The sequence below is a fragment of the Artemia franciscana genome, chromosome 21 (assembly GCF_032884065.1).
Source record: "Artemia franciscana chromosome 21, ASM3288406v1, whole genome shotgun sequence".
NCBI lineage: Eukaryota > Metazoa > Arthropoda > Branchiopoda > Anostraca > Artemiidae > Artemia > Artemia franciscana.
Genome location: NC_088883.1, coordinates 12,874,476 through 12,886,072, shown reverse-complemented (window position 1 = coordinate 12,886,072; position 11,597 = coordinate 12,874,476).

Here is an 11,597-nt window from a genome sequence, read left to right as displayed (position 1 = left end):
TCCATTCACTCTTACTTCAATTCTATTCATATTAATATGATCAAATACCATATGTGAAGCATTATCATCTTTTTATGTTTTCTGTAATACTATAACAATTTTAGTTTTATTATATTTTCCAGAAACTACTCTCCTTTTCAATTCTTTGTTATTTTAACATCACTTTTATAAGTATTACATGCTTCCCATGTTAATTCAAAGGAACGCTTTTTAACTAATTTACCTTCTAACTCATTTCTAATGAATAAACCGGTATTTAATGTTGTTAATATCCAATATAAATACATTATATCTAATTTAAAATTTTGAATTTTTTTTATAGTCATATTATTGTTAATATTCCTTTCCAACACCTCTAAATTCACGTTGAATGTCTTGACAAAATCAAAATAATCTTGATAACGGTAAGCACATGCTAACTACATGACTTTCTTTTGTTTTATTATGTCTTTTTAATAGACCGCTATTAAATTCATTATGTTTCTTAGTTTTAATTGTTGGATTTTCACCTGCTTTTGCAGCAGCTTTGAAAGTACTTACAAAATCACTTTTCAAACAGTTCGTGATAACGAACTGTAGCAAGGAGCGACCCGGTTCAATAGTAACCGAAAATCTAAAAATGAAATTTTGATTCCAATAGTTACATCAAAAGAATCGCATTTTAATGCTTATTTTAAATATATAAGTTTCATCAAGTTTAGTCTTACCCATCAAAAGTTACGACCCTAAGAAATTTCCCTATTTTAGAAAATAGGGGGAAACACCCCCTAAAAGTCATATAATCTTAACGAAAATCACACCATCAGATTCAGCATATCAGAGAACCCTACTGTACAAGTTCCAAGCTCCTTTCTACAAAAATGTGGAATTTTGTATTTTTTGCCAGAAGACAAATCACGGATGCGTGTTTATTTGCTTGTTTGTTTTTTTTCTTTTTCCCGGGGGTGATCGTATTGACCCAGTGATTCTAGAATTTTGTGTGGGGACTCATTTGAACGGAAATGAAAAGTTCTAGTGCCCTTTTTAAGTGACCAAAAAAATTGAAGGGCACCTAGGCCCCCTCCCGCGCTCATTTTTTCTCCAAAGTCGTCGGATCAAAATTCTGAGATAGCCTTTTTATTCAGCATAGTCGAAAAACCATATAACTATGTCTTTGGGAACGACTTACTCTTCCTCAGTCCCGGTGGGAGGGGCTGCAAGTTACAAACTTTGACCAGTGTTTGCATATAGTAATGGTTATTGGGAAGTGTAAGACGTTTTCAGGGGGATTTTTTGGTTGGGAGGAGGGGTAGAGAAGAGGGTTAGAGAAGAGGGTGTTGCGTGGGGGAAACTTTCCATGGAAGAATTTTTCATGTGAGAAGAAGATTTCCATGATGGGGGCGCAGCATTTTCTAGCATTATTTAAAAAGAAACAATGACAAAATAAATATGAAAAGGTTTTTCTACTGAAAGTAATGAGTAGAACTAAAACTTAAAACGAACAGAAAATATTACGCATATAAGGGGTCCACCTCCTCCTCACTCTTTACGCTAAAGTATTTTTAGTAATTTCAACTATTTATTCTATGGCCTTTGTGATTCAGGGGACAAAATTTAAGCTTTAGTGTAAAGAGCGAGGTATTGAAGAGTGGGCGAGCCCTCTCATATACGTAGTAAGAACAATCGAATATAGAAGTTTGTTACGTAAGCTAACTCGTAAGTTACGTATATCTTTTACTAATAAAAACGTTCGTAAAAAACTAAAAGTTCTAGTTGCCTTTTTAAGTACCCAAAAAATTGGAGGGCAACTGGGCCTCCCCTTCTTTTTTCTCAAAATCATTCTGTTGGGGGTATGTTGACCCAAAAGTTTTTTATCTGATCTTTGCACTATTTTAAACAAACTGGCCGTCTCAAAATTTTAATGGGATCCATTTGGGGAAAAGAGGGTGTGTGTTGGGTAGATGCCACCTCTGATGTTTACACGACCATCCCTTACATAGTTTTACGTTTTATAGTATAAGTTTTGCCTCTGGGGCATAACTTACATCAATTCACCCGGGCTCTGGGGTGTTGTGTTGACACAAAAGTTTTTTATCTGATCTTTGGACTATTTTAAACAAACTGGCCGTCTCAAAATTTTAATTGGATCAATTTGGGGAAAAGAGGGTGTGGGGGGGGGTAGATGCCGTCCAGTTCCTTTTGACTAATAAAAAAAATTAACTAGAACTTTCAATTTCAAATCAAATATGATCCCTGACTTTTTCTTGTCTGATCTTTTAACTATTTTGAACAAAATGGTTATTTCAGAAGTTTGATTAAATAAAAAAAACTAATTTTTTAGCTGAAAGTAAGGAGCGACATTAAAACTTAAAACGAACAGAAATTACTCCGTATATGAAATGGGTTGTCCCCTCCGCAATCCCTCGCTCTTTACGCTAAAGCTTTTAATTGTTTTAAAAAGTAGAATTGTGGCAAAGAGTCAAACTTTAGCGTAAAGAGCGAGGGATTGTGGAGGGGACAACCAATTTCATATACGGAGTAATTTCTGTTCGTTTTAAGTTTTAATGTCGCTCCTTACTTTAAGCTAAAAAAAAAATTATTTTTTTTAATTTAATTTCTGAACGTTTTTGAATCAATGCATGTTTGGTTTTGGCTCTCCGTACATAAATTATTAAAATGAAGTTTGTATATTAATTCTTTTTTTCGGCTACATGGCTTTCTCTTAGTTTTGATCAGACGATTTTGAGAAATAAGGGGTGGAGAAGGAGGCCTAGTTGCCCTCCAATTTTTCGGTTACTTAAAAAGGCAACTAGAACTTTTAATTTTTAACGAACGTTTTATTAGTAAAAAATATACGTAACTTAAGAATTAATTTACGTAACAAACTTTCATAATCTTATATTTTTATTATGTATACGAGGGGGTTTGTACCCTCGTTAATACCTCGCTCTTTACACTAAATCGTAAGTTTTGTCCCAATTCCTTAAGAATGACCCCTGAATCAGAAGGGCCGTAGAACAAATAGTTGAAATTACTAAAAATACTTTAGCATAAAGAGCGAGGTATTTATCTCCTCCTAAATACCTCGCTCTTTATGCTAAAGTATTTTTAGAACCCCTCATATGCGTAATAATCTCTGTTCGTTTTAAGTTTCAATGCTACTCCTTCCTTTCATTTGAAAAAACGTTTTCATGTTTATTTTTCATTGTTTTCTTATAGTAATGCTAGAAAATCTTGCGCCCTTTTCATTGAAAATTTCTTCCCCCATGACAGATTCCTCCAAGGAAAGATCCTCCAACATAGCCCCCTCCCCTCAGCCCCAACCCCAAACAAAATAAAATCCCCCTGAAAACGTCTGTACACTTCCCAATAACCATTACTATATGTAAACACTGGTCAAAGTTTGTAACTTGCAGCCCCTCCCCCAGGGATTGTGGGGGAGTAAGTCATCCCCAAAGACATAGTTATTATGGTTTTCGACTATGCTGAACAAAATGGCTATCCCAAAATTTTGATTCGTTGACTTTGGGAAAAAAATGAGCGTGGGAGGGGGCCTAGATGCCCTCCAATTTTTTTGGTCACTTAAAAAGGGCACTAGAACTTTTCATTTCCGTTAGAATGAGCTATCTAGCGACATTCTAGGACCACTTGGTCGATACGATGACCCATGGGAAAAAGAAAAAAAACAAACAAATAAACACGCACCCGTGATTTGTCTTCTGGCAAAAAATACAAAATCCACATTTTTGTAGATAGGAGCTTGAAACTTCTACAGTATGGTTCTCTGATACGCTGAATCTGATGGTGTCATGTTTCCCCCTATTTTCTTAAATGGGGCAAATTTTCTCAGGCTCGTAACTTTTGATGGGTAAGACTAAACTTGATGAAACTTATATATTTCAAATCAGCATTAAAATGCGATTCTTTTGATGTAGCTATTGATATCAAAATTCAATTTTTTAGAGTTTTGGTTACTATTGAGCCGGGTCGCTCCTTACTACAGTTCGTTACCACGAACTGTTTGATCAGATGCACTTGGGAAAAGAGGGTGTGTGTGCGGGGAGGGGTGGGCGGGGGTTTAGATTCCCACCAATCCCTTTTGACTCCCCTCTGATGTTTATACGACCATCCCTTACATAAACGCGTATTTGCTCCTGGGGCATAACTTACATCACTTCCCCTGGCTGTGGGGGTTGTGTTGATCCCTGACTTTTTCTTATCTGATCTTTAAACTATTTTGAACAAAATGGCTATCTCAGAATTTTGATAAGATGCATTTGGGGAAAAGGGGCCATTTGGAGGGGGTAGTGGCCCCGAATCACTCCTAACTCTTAAAAAGGGCACTAGAAATTCCAATTTAAAATAAAATGAGCCCCCTCCAACTTTTATGCTACCATCCCTTCCATAAAAACCTTATATGCCCTCGAGGCATGATTTACAACACTTCCCCCCAGGTTCTGTTAAGGTGTTATGCCTGGAGTCTTTGTTATATAATATTTGGTCTATTTTGAACAAAATGGCTATATAAGGAATTCGATCAGACGCATTTGTAGAAAAGACAGTCGGTGGGAGGTTGCTAGTTGCCATTGCGTCGCTTTTGCTAGAATCCAATGTCTAGACATGTGTCTGGCCAGAAATCAATGTCTGGACTACCGTTCACAAGTAAAATTTGGTGCTTGACTAGGCAAGTTACAGCTAAGCATCCAGTTCTAGACTCTAGAACTCAAAGTTTGAGATTTTCGATTTCTGCCAATCAGAATATGTCAAGTTCAACTATTTTCATCATCTATGTTTACATTTTTGAATTAAATTAAATTTTTGTTTTCTCATTAAATATTTTTTTCATTTTAGGCAAATATGTAACACAGGACATAGAAAATTTAATAGACAAAGACAAATTAAAAAAGACACAAAAACTATGAGAACATATATCTTTGACACCTACTGGAAAATTATAATAGGATTTGAGAAGGCATTTTTCCCTCCTCCTCCCCACCTGTAGATTTTCATATACTTTTTCATCACGTGGAAATATTTCTGTAGCTGTCAAATTTCAATATATCCATTTTTAATATAACTTATCGAACAAAATACTTGACACAAATCCACATCCCCTCTAAAAGACAGGGCAAGGAGGAGGGAGGGGCAAATAAATCCACAAAAACAACAAAGAATATTAATATCAGAATGGGTTTTAAACAAACAGCATATATCTTGCTACCATTTTTAAAATACTCGACACTCTTTAAATGCTCCTTTCTTTAAATGCATTGCACAACATTACAAGAAATCAAAATGCGAGAACTATTTTATCAAGGCTATAGATTAAAATGCTGTCAAATTACAGTTAAAATTTGTAATAACTAATGATGTATGTCATTAAAAATGGTTCCGTAATCGAAATTACAGCTATAAAAACTATATAAAGTAATTATGAAACTATTCGTGACTATCATATTTCAATGCTTAATTAGTTGAATTTCTGGAGCAGAAAGTAAAAACGGAGGAATTTCTGTATTAAAAAAGAAACAGTATTATCTAGCTTTACCTAAAAATTATTAAATAAAGTATTAAATTATTAAATAAATAATTATTAAATTATAATTATAAATAATTAAATAATTATTAAATAATTCTAAAGACATAAAGATATTACTTACTTAAGTACGGTCCACTTTGGCGGCAGGTATCGGAGTTATTTCTTTTGACTTCTTTTACTATGTATGGTTTATCTATTATTGTTCTAAATTGTTGTAAGATGTATCGGCAGTCAATGTTATCAATCCTCTTCCGTGGACTTCCTCGCTATCGTTGTTCATCTATCGTTACTTTGGCTCTTATTTTGGGGATATGGTCATGAATAACGATAAATATATTAGTTATTTTTTTTTTCTTTTTAATTTTATTTTACATTACTTTCTCAAGGGTTGATTAATGGAATGTCTGTAGCAGAGAGAGTGAAAACTAATGAAAGAACAAACTCGATCTCATTTTTGAGAGAAATAGCTAACGCCATCTAATTTACCCAAGGAAATTATAAAGCTATTTTGTTTGCTCTGTTTCTACATTTGGGCAAAAATAAGACAACAGCTTTCACTAAAATAACATAAAAATATATTTACATTTTTAAAACCTATTTATGCTTAGCAACGATTAGGGATGTAGTACTATCTATTTTAATTCGAAGAGGAAAAAATTAAGTAAAACATAAAATTTGCTTAAGTTCATAAAATTTCCGGTTTGAATACTTCCACTTTGTTCTTACTATATTTCCGTTCAATCTATGCATAAATTAATAAAAAAAAAACTTTCCGAAAAATGAGTACTAAACAAAAGTAAACTTTCGTAAACTTTAGAAGCTTTACTGAAAACTATATATGTTTTGAACAGTCTTGGAAAGTAAAATAAAATCAAACTGAATATTTGATGTATAATGCTATTGATTGTTGAAAGATCATCAGTTCAATATTTTATTTCACCGTAACTTTATTATCATCTTCAATGCTGCAATATCTGGAAAAGAAAATATTTGTAACATAATTCGTTTTCAGTGAAGCACCAATGATGTAGTAGGCTTTAGTCTTTCACAGTTAGGGAAGGGAGCTGTATCCAAACTCTCGTTTGTAATGAAGCTATATTTGTCTTGAGCAGTCTTGGAAAGAACTAATAGAATTAAAATGATGATTGAACATATAATGATATTAATTGCTGAAAGCTCGTCAGTTCAATATTTAATTTTACCATAATTTTTGTGTTTATTTTCAATGTTGTAACAAGCACAAAAGAAAATATTTGCAATATAATTCGTTTTCAGTAAAGTGCCAATGATGCAGTAAGTTTTGGAATCTTACAGTGAAAGAAGGAGACAAAACCCAAACTCTCGTTCGTAGAGATTTTAACTCGTTTCAAGCTTGATTTGAATATTCAATTCAAGTTTCACTCGTTTTAAGATTTATTTACTCATTTATATTAGTACCTATTCCATGTTTGTTTTCTATGATTGTTTATTCTATTCCTTTTGGGTTTCATTCATACCTCAATAGCAAAATATTTTTGTTCGTTTTATGCTTGATTTGTATATTCAACTTAAGTTTTACTCGTTTTAGGATTTATTAATTCATTTATGTTAGTACCTGTTGTATGTTTTTTTGTTTTTTTTTTTTTTTGCTATGATTGTTTATTCGATTTCTGTTCGTTTTCAGGGTTCAGAGTTCAGAGTTAAGACTTTTATTCACCAATAAATGCAAAATGAAAATACAATATTTTTATTCCCCCTCGAAAGGCTCCACGGCAAGGGAAACAAAGGGGATACAAAAAAAATACAATATAAGCAATAACCAAAAAAGAGAACAATAGCCAAATAACATACAAGATGAAAAAGAGAACATACCTGAGGCCTGGGAGTCAAATCACGGAGAAGACAACCATACACTATGAAATAAATTCTCAGGGGACATCAACTCCTCAGAAGCAAAGCAAAAGGAAAAAAAAACACCAAAAACAAAATGCTATTCTGTTTGATTCTTTACTAAATGATCCTTAAGAATCCTTTTAAAAGTCTCAAACGAGTGGCATCTCTGTACTGAAGAAGGTAGTGAATTCTAGACCAGTTGAAAATCAATGAGAGGATTGAAATTTTATCGAATAGTAGGGGTAGGCGGAATGCAGATACTATATGAAGAACGAAGGCTATATGGAGCTGAATCAGAAAAAGATACACAAGTTTTTTTTAAGAGATTTTGGAAGATTGCCGAAAAGCTGACGAAAGACAAAAGATGCACAAGAAATAATGTGAATAGACTGCAGACTTAAGAGCGGTCTTGGTGAGAAACGGTTAATATCCATTACCAGGCGCCGTGCTTTATTATGCATGGCAGAAAGTGACCGCAGTGTAGACGAAAAAGTAAAGATCCATACAATGGGGCAATAAGAAACATATGACTGAACAAAGCAGTAAAAAAAGAAGCTTCAGAATAGATCCATGAAATATGGGTCTAAGTTTTCGAATGATATCCAAACTCCGTGAGACCTTAACCCTAATCATGGCTATATGGTTTCTAAACGAAAGTTTCTCATCAAGCAAGATACCAAGAAACTCGACCACCCGATTCTCTGGTCTACACAAGGAGCCTTACGACACCTGAAAGTGTGTAAGCTGAAGGAAAGCTATACAATCCGAGAAAAAATAAGAAAATGTGACTTACCAACATTCAATGCCAAGTAATTCGCATTAAACCATTAAATAACTCTCTCGAATATTGCCACAAGGTTAGACTTGATATCATATTCCGTCTTCCCAAGAGTCCCAAGTGTGGTGTCCTCAGCAAAAGCAACTAGAATCCTTCATTAGAAGTAGTATTGGAACACGATCGAGCATAAGGATGACACAGCTTGCAGCATGCCAGAGGCCTGGTGTATTTTACCACCGAAATCAGATCAATAACATAAATCAGAAATACAATGGAGCCAAGAACAGATCCCTGAGAGACTTCATACTATACTTCAGAAGGGCTCTGGAAAAGCGGATCAGTTGAAATAAGCCTACCAGAAAGATATGAATCAAACCAAGAAAAAGTGTTTGATCTTATACCAATATACTATAGTTTCCAAAGAAGAATCCGATGAGTCAAGGAATCAAAAGCTTTACGAACATCCAAAAATGAAGCTGCCGGAATATGACCAGAATCTGTTGCCGAATGAATGAAATTCGAGAAAGCTGCGCAAGCATGCTCTGTAGAGTGATTCGCTCGGAATCTAAACTGGAAATCATGCAAAAATCCATTTGCATTCAGAAAACTAAGATACCTGGATAGCATAGGCTTCTCAAAAATTTTGCTGAAAACAGATAGGAGAGAAATTGGCCTCTAATTAGCAGGGTCAGTCCGAGAACCACCTTTATACAGCATGATAACCTTAGCTCGTTTGAGAAATTCAGGGAAAATTCCTTTTTCGAACGACAGATTGACAATCCTTGTCATCATGGATAATCCTTGTAGGAATTTTGTTTGGTCCCAAAGACGATGATCTTTTAAGAGTACACACGATACGAGCTACCTCAAATTCAAAAACAGAGTTCGAGACCATTGAATTTAAACATGAGGGTCCAAGATAGGCTCTGAAACCGCAACAAGAAGTTGCAGAGTTTGCCGAGGAAGTAGTTGTTTTCCCTATATTAGCAAAATAAGAAGTAAACTCTAGCTGAACTTCTTCTTCTCCTTGAACGGTTTTATCGTCGAATATCAGCATTGATGGAACTGAATTCAGAGGGGAAGCAGGTTTAAGAACCGAACTAATTAAATACCATGTCTTCCTAACATCCTTTCCACATTCAGAAATTTCCTATGATAATGCTGGAACTTAGCCTTCCGACACAAAGAATTAAATATACTCCTATAGGCCTTGAATCGTTCGTGATGAGCTACAGATGATGAATCCTTGTAAAGCTTCCATAAATGATTTGTCCTTTTCCAGCTTTTATGGAGATCTGAAGTCATCCATGGATTCAATGGTGCTATCCTTTTTGAAGTATGGGGCGCTGGACCCTGATTGCAAACTTCCAGGACTCCTTCTTTCACTAAATCATAAAAGAAATCAAAAGAGCGGTTAAAATCCGATTCAGAAGTCAAATTGTCCCATGGCTGATCTGTCAGACGAGAATTAAGTGGACTTAGCTCAGTATCACCATAACGAAAAAATGAGAGATCAGACGGTGATGCTATACGCTGCGCTTGATCTTGAGCACTTTTATATCGGGAAATAGCGGGAAAATGATCAGAAATATCACTAACCAGCATCGAATCATCTAAGACATCTAGTGATGAAAAATATTCTCAGTAAGAGACGCATGCGTGTCAGTAACTGGGTTTGGTATACAAACTGAAGGTAGAGCTCCCGGATAGAGCATCACCGACAAAAATCTATAATTGAAGCAGTATTTTGATCCAGCAGGTTGAGGTTGGAATCGCCCATAAGGATTAGTTCACAGGGATGGTTTTGGACTCTTCCAGAATTTTTGGACCTCTTCCACAATTTTCATAAACGAAGAAATATATCCACTGGGGGACCTATAAACCAAGCCCATAGCTAAATACTTACGCACTGACTTAATCTCAATAAAAAGGAACTCAAAGATTCCTTCCTCATTTCTGCCCAAATCACTTCGGACTCTTAAAAGGATCAAAAGGAGAATTCTTTAAAAGGATTCTTAAGGATCATTTAGTAAAGAAACAAACAGTATAGCATTTTTTTTTTCCTCTGAGGAGTTGATATCCCCTGAGTGTTTGTTCATGGTGTATGGTAGTCTTTCCTGCGCTTGACTCCCAGGCCTGAAGCATGTTTTCTTTTCATCTTATACGTTATTTGGCTATTGTTCTCTTTCTTTGGTTGTTGCTTATATTATATTTTTTTTGTATCTCCCTTGTATCCCTGGCCATGGAGCCTTTCGAGGGGGAATAAGAGTAGACTCTCCAATTATGATAGTTTACAGAGGTCAAATAAAGTTAGTCTCATTTCACCTAAGAGCTTTGACCTCTGTCCACCTGATATGTCAGATAAATCTAGTGAACCGGAACCGAAAAGGTCAAGGAGATTTGCTTCTGCTGCTGCATTGAAAAAAATTAGAGCAATAAACTATATGTAATTAGTTTATTGAGTATAAATTTTGTTGGTTTTTATTACTTTATTTTAGTTTTACTGCTGATGATGGACACTGTATTTGTGTCCGAAATATTCAGTTAAAATTTTATATTTGCTTCACTGCCGATTTAAAGGTTTCATCCCTAAACTGTAATATTTTAAATATAGATACAATTTTTTTTATCGCTAAAGCGGCGTTCACGTGAGTGTCTAGATAGAATATCATGTCTAGACACATGTCTCGCCAGAAATCAACGTCTAGGCAACTACTGTTCCCAAGAAGAATTCAGTGCTTAGCTGTTAAACTACAAATTTAGTTTCAATTGGGTTACAGTTGTCAATTCTAGCCAATCAAGAGAGCTTATGCGGGCAAAACTTTCATAGTTGTATCACTGCTTTTACTCTCACAAGATTATGGATGAGACAAGCCAAAATATTGCCTTAGTGTGCTTCACTGGAATGTCTTGTGTTACATATTTGCCTAAAATAAAAAAAAACAATTAATGGGAAAAAAATTTAATGTAATTGAAAAATGTAAACACAGATGATGAAAATGGTTAAACTTGACACATTCCGATTGGAAGCAATCGAAAATCTTAAACTTTGAGTTCTAGTGTCTAGAACTGGATGCTTAGCTGGAATTTGACTAGTCAAGCACCAAATTTTACTTGTGAACGGTAGTCCAGACATTGATTTCTGGCCATTCACATGTCTAGACATTGGATTCTAGCTAGAGATGTATGTGAATGCCGCTTAACAGAATGGTCCACCAATTTCGTAAATTTGAAAATCCTTCTCCAGTAAAAAACAGAAAATCTAGAACAATTAAAAATCAGACAAATATCCGTTTTATACTGAAATTGGAACAAATTTCTTAGTTTTTCTGCTTCCCTTTTAAAATCATGTCCAGTAATTAAGTATTTTTAAATTTCTGCAGCTGAGTTACTGCATCGTTTTATTTATGTGTGATTTTTTTTAGGCTA